The sequence below is a fragment of the Salvia splendens genome, chromosome 13, assembly GCF_004379255.2.
Source record: "Salvia splendens isolate huo1 chromosome 13, SspV2, whole genome shotgun sequence".
Classification (NCBI taxonomy): Eukaryota; Viridiplantae; Streptophyta; class Magnoliopsida; order Lamiales; family Lamiaceae; genus Salvia; species Salvia splendens.
In genome coordinates this window covers 13,336,544-13,342,543 of record NC_056044.1, presented here as the reverse complement: position 1 = coordinate 13,342,543, position 6,000 = coordinate 13,336,544, and the positions used below count along the sequence as shown (strand labels likewise).

At 42.8% G+C, this 6,000-nt stretch overlaps 1 long non-coding RNA gene across 1 annotated transcript; it reads right to left on the bottom strand.

Annotated features, from left to right (window-relative positions):
- Positions 1-3,215: 3,215 nt before the first annotated feature.
- Positions 3,216-4,849, bottom strand: LOC121762707. The gene is made up of 2 exons (XR_006042275.1): positions 3,609-4,849; positions 3,216-3,521 (listed from the first exon to the last, which is right to left on the bottom strand). It is a non-coding gene; the product is annotated as an uncharacterized LOC121762707 (long non-coding RNA).
- Between the last annotated feature and the right edge of the window lie 1,151 nt (positions 4,850-6,000).

Genomic DNA, 6,000 nt, shown 5'->3' with positions numbered 1-6,000 from the left:
ATAACATTGAGTATACGATATTGATTATGCACTACTTTGATTTATCAAATGGTGCGGATTTTTCGCAATCCAAGAATCCTGATATCTTGGGTAGTGGTGATCTATGTCTAGAGGTGCTAGTATTGTTATTGCAATGAATCGTGTGCTGGGTGAGTTCAGTTTGATAATATCCTCAAGAGGTGTTCGAAAAAGGTTTTATTATTCAGAAACCCGGCCGGTTGGAATTTAGTCCAGAATAATAAATAAAGATTTTGAACTAGACAACTCTTGGAAAAAGATATTAATTAATTAAAGTCAAATAGCAGACTTAAATTAATTAATGGATATTTATATCTTAAACACGGGAAATAATAAATTAAAGAGGTAAAATCCAGATTACTCGTAATTTGGGATTGGACGGGCAGTCAATATTATTATACTATAGTGGATGATAATAATATTCTATTGGACTTGTATTAAATTGGGCTCAATTTAATTAGTAAAAGTCCAACAGGTTTGGCCCAAGTCCAACCTCCATGGATCCCTAATCTGGCTCATCATAACTCTATATAAAGGAGACTAAATAGAAGACAAAATTTATGATTTTCACTCATAAAATTCGTGCTCCCTCTCTCCAGGGAGTGGACGAAATTTTCAGTTTCACGGAACTGAAGTTCAGTCTTCTGCCTAGTTAAGTCCTTTCGATTCTGACAAGCTTTGCCCACCCAAAGGTCAGATTCTGAGTTCGGGATACAGATTAGAATATTCGTGGTTGAGTACGAAGAACATCACGTGGAGAAGGCGCAAGCAATCGTCGATTCTTTGGAGAATCAGATCGGTAATCCTAAACCGTAGAATATCATGAATTAGGATTTTAATTCCTTAAGCATGATATTTATGTGTTCTTGAATGCAAGTCAATGTTTAACATGTGAATCAATTAATCTCATAATCGGTCAAATAGATCCATATGTATGATTTATTTGTGAATGCATGTCTTCCGTTGTGCAAGGGGCTTCAAACCCCAGCATTCATGCCTTCATTTCTTCATCGCCGGTGAGTTCTGAGGTCCTTGAGCGTGCTTTGGCATCCATCCGACGATCCTTGGGTGAAGCTGAACACAGATGGGGCCTTCTCTACCTCGACGGGACAGGCTGGTGGTGGGGGAGTGGTTCGTGGTCCAGACGGTTCTCTGTTGAGTGCCTTTTGTAGGCCCCTTGTGGCCGCGTCGGCCTTCGAGGCGGAGCTTTTAGCTCTTCTTCATGGGTTGACGATGGCGTTGGAGCTCTCATCACAGGTTTGGGTCGAGATGGACGCAGCAACAGTGGTCGCAGTGTTCACTTCAGGACGCGGGGGAGCGGCGGAAGTGAGACATCACATGGCTCGCATCCGCATCTTGCTCTCACAGATGCAGGTTCGGTTCTCTCACATCCACCGTGAGGGAAACCAGGTAGCCGATTTTCTCGCAGGTAGGGGGTTCAGACCCCTGCCATCACTTTCTATGATGCAGATACAGCGCCTCGGTACTTGAAGTCACTTGTGAGGATGGACCAGTTGGGCTATCCGAACTCCAGATTCAGATATCGAGATGGATGACTATTTTATTCTTGGTTTTGGTTTTAGATTTACCTTCTTTGTAATTCCTTTGGGCTTGGCCATCACTTGGTCATCACCCACGTTGTTTTGTTTGTTGTTTGTTCTCTTGCTAGATGGATAGTACTCGGCTTGTGGGGATATCCAAGTAGTTTAGTTAGAGTTTTTGATATGCATTATATTGTGGGCAAAGTCACTTTTGGGCCTGGTCAATGTATGACATTTGGTTGGTTTTGATATAGACAGGTTGGGGGTCTGCCTAACCCCTCACCGTGAAGGTGTTTGAAAAAAAAAATCCCATCCCCGTAGAGTGTGGATCGACACTTCCTGCCATACAAGGCTTCATACGGCGCCATATCGATCGTAGCTTGATAGCTATTGTTGTAGGCGAATTCACCCAATGGCAGAACAGTTTCCCAGCTTTCTCCGTTGTCTAGGACAACGACTCGCAGCATATCTTCAAGTGTTTGGATCGTTCTCTCCGATTGCCCGTCCGATTGCGGGTGATAAGCATAGCTAAAGTTCAATTTCATATCGCGCTCAGATACAATGGTGTTTGGTACTCCATGCAAACGTACAATCTCACTCACGTAGAGCTTAGCTAACTTGTCTGATCCGTTGGTAATCTTAATCGGTAAGAAGTGAGTGCTTTTAGTGAGTCGGTTGATGATCACCCAAATCGCAATATTCCCCTTTTGTGACTTTGGTAAACTCGTCACGAAGTCCATGGCTATATGCTCCCACTTCCATTCGGGAATCTCGAGCGGTTGCAATTTCCCATATGGCCGTTGGTGTAAGGCCTTCACTTGTTGAGAAGCTAGACATAGCTCCACATACGATGCTACATCCCCATTCATTCCATTCCACCAAAAACGTTGCTTCAAGTCTCGATACATCATCGTGCTTCCAGGGTGAGCAGTGTAAGGCGTGTCGTGTGCTTCACTCAAAATCTCATATTTGAGCGCCTCATCATTCGGCACACACAATCGTCCATCGAATGTCAAAGCATTGTCCGCCTCCTCACGAAAATGGTCATGTTTCTCAGTTCTCACATTCGCACGTGTCTCTTCCAACTTCTCATCACGTCGTTGGGCTTCTATGATCTTGGTCCGCAAGTCTGGTCGATTACTAACGTCGCTATTCTTTCTCCTACTGTCTCGGGCGCTTTCACTATCTCCAAATGCATCCTATCGAAATCGCGAATCAACGCTTCCTCTTGAGTTAGGAAAGAAGCCAGTTGAGGTTGGTTCTTCCTACTCAAAGCATCGGTCACTACGTTCGTCTTGCCCGGATGATAGTGAATACCGCAATCATAATTCTTCACGATCTCTGGCCAACGTCGTTGTCGCATGTTTAGCTCCTTCTGCTCGAAGAAGTACTTGAGACTCTTGTGGTCCGTATAAATCTCGCATCTCACTCCATAGAGATGGTGTCTCCAAATCTTTAGCGCGTGCACTACTGCTGCTAGTTCCAAGTCATGAGTCAGGAAGTTAAGCTCAGTCGGTATCAATTGTCGGGAAGCATATGCTATCACCTTCCCATCTTGCATTAACATGCATCCAAGTCCTACTTTCGACGTGTCAGTATTGTAATAGCCGAGACCTAGATTCTCGATATTTTTGAAACAAATACAAGAAATTTAAATAAAGAGAAAGAAAGAATATTTATTTATTTCTTGAGCAACACAATATGTCATTATTTCGAGCGAAAGTCTAAGCTTACAAATAGTCAAGAGAACAAAGAAAACAGAAACACATTATTTTCAATAGACTCTACATACATGTTAGAGTAAAGAAAAAGAGGGAAACTCAAATCGAGCTACTCTATTACAATCAAGAGTCCTAGAGGACTTCCTCGGCCTTCAACGTGAGCCATCTTGGCCCCAAAATTCCAGACGAGACGAGAGGGTGAGGCCACGAGGAGAGACAGCCTCGGCACCACAACCTTAGCCTTGCCAAGAACCACGAAAGGGGATTAGAATGCATGAAATAAAATGCAACTAACACCATGCTTTAGCAAGGGAAAGGAAATCAATACCTTTCGAAAAAGTGAGAGAAGGCTGGGCCGAGAAGGGCAAGATCAGCAAGCTAACTTCCCCCTCCAACTGCAGCACTGCAAGGCTGCAGATAACAACCAATCTCTGCACCCCATAACCGAATCTGCAATGGGCCAGAGAAAGGGAGGAAAACTGCAGTACAGCTGCAACACTCCAGTACCCCAACACCCCTGCTCTAACAACCTTTGACCCAACCTGGTGCACCTGCAATATACCACCAAAATCGGTTAAAGAAAGCTGCAATGAGGGGCCAAGGACAAGGGGCGTACAATGCATAAAGACAAGTGATTTCAGCCTATAAAAAATTCCCCCATATGCATCAAATTCTCCTCCTACACACCATAACAAACTTCCAGCAAAATAGCAAGAGTGAGAGTAGAGAGTCGGGTGGCTTAAGGAGTTGGAGCCAGGGCAGCCTGTTCACCACCATAACCGGTAACTCCACACAACGTTCCAACAGCAGAACAAAACAGAGAGAGTTCATTCTAAGCTCGGCCGGAGATCCCACAACCTCACGGCCCGTTTCTCAGTAAGTAACCCCACAATACACTCTTGCATCATTTAGAGAACACCCCATAAATTTCCAAGAACTTAGAATCATACAAAGCATGATCACTTAAGAAGCCATAGAAATAGCGAATAAAGCTTTTGTGTAAAGATTCATTCCAGTGAGCTAAATTTCTGCCAAGGATCACAACATAAAGCTTCTACTACGAACTAATTTAATAGACACAGTAATCGAGCTCTCACAAAATCAAAGCTTGAACATCACCAATAGCTATGAATAGATTTGTCATAACTTTGCCTTTTAAAAACCCACGAAACGAGCTAAGTAATAGAAGGTAGAAAACTTAGCTTAGGGAGAGGTTGTCCGTGAGGAACGGGAGGCGGCTAACGGTGACGGCGGTTCCACCGAATGAACGACGCTCCTTCCTCTGCAAGGACGATGCCGACGCGACGGGACGAGCGCTACAGTGGCAACCCCGGCAAATGTAACCGCTCGTTCCTCCGATCCGGACCCCTTTCTCTTTCAGTTAGGGTTTGGAATCGAAATTGGGGGAAAAGAAGAAAGGGGTGAAGGAGAGAGAGAGGATAGGCGACGGGTGGGAGTGAAGATTTGGGTTTGCCCATTTAATTTCAAATTGGGCCATCAAGTAAATCACTTGGGCCATATAAGAAAAAAAGAGAGAAGAAGAAAAGTTGGGCCTTTTGCTAAAAAGAAAAAAAGGGTACATTCTGGGCCGGAATAATTAAATTCCTATTTTTGGGCCTGAGAATTTATTTATTATGACCATTAAGTTGGTTGAATCCATTATCTTGGATAAATTCCAAGGTATAGTGGGATTAATTTCCTAAGCCACGGGAGAAAAGAAATATTAATCCGTGTGAAAAAGTTTTAGAAAAATAATTAAAGCGGACTTTTAATTAGACAAGGTAAGTATTTTAAAAATACTTAAGATAATTCGGGAAATTTAGTATACCCCCACAGTTCGGCCAGTTTCCGAATAGATTAAATCGCCGATTTAATTAAAGAATTTAGATCTCTAAGATTTAGAAAGAAAGAGATAAAATAAAAGAGCACACACTTAGGCATCCATTCATGCAAGATAAACAATTATTTTAAAGCCTAATTTAAGTATATTAAATTTTGTAAAGGAACGTCGTCGCTCGACGCGTAATCTCAGACAGGAAAGACCCCGTTTTGCAAGAGTTTAAGCAATTGAGGTGGACTTTCTTTCTCTTCTTTCTTTAAAGCGAGTTTATGAGAAAACATGATTATTTGAATGAGTTGTCATGCCATGTTTTGTTTTGTGATTGTCTATCTGTTAAATCGAATTCGGGTCCAAGTAGGTCAGTAAATCCTACTCGGACTAGTGTACACATAAGGACCGTGAGCTAGCGCCAGGTTGGCCGGTCCAGGGGTTGTGAGTTAGCGCCAGGTTGGCCAGCCCAGTGATCGTGGAATGTGGCCACATTCCTGATTCACGCAGTATGATATGGCATATCATCAGAAGTTTAAAAGACTACAGTCTATTTCAGAAAGAAATAACAGATTTTAGTGACCGGGACTTGTTTTTAGAAAAAAAACCCCGCGTTCACTCAGCTTGGCTGACAACTAACAGAAAACAGTTTTCGGCATAAGCCCACTGAGTATATCAAGTACTCAGCCCTGCATATTGTTTTCCTTAATGTGCAGGTTGATCGGTCGAGGCATAGAAGGTGTTGGGACAGAAGACTAAATAAGTAGAAGGATAGCTGGTGTAGTATTTCTTCATACATATTACATCTGTCTTGGTACTCTTCCGTTGCGTAAACGTAGACTTGTTTTAGTAATGACAATGTCCTAGAAATCACTCTGATTCAGTACAATGT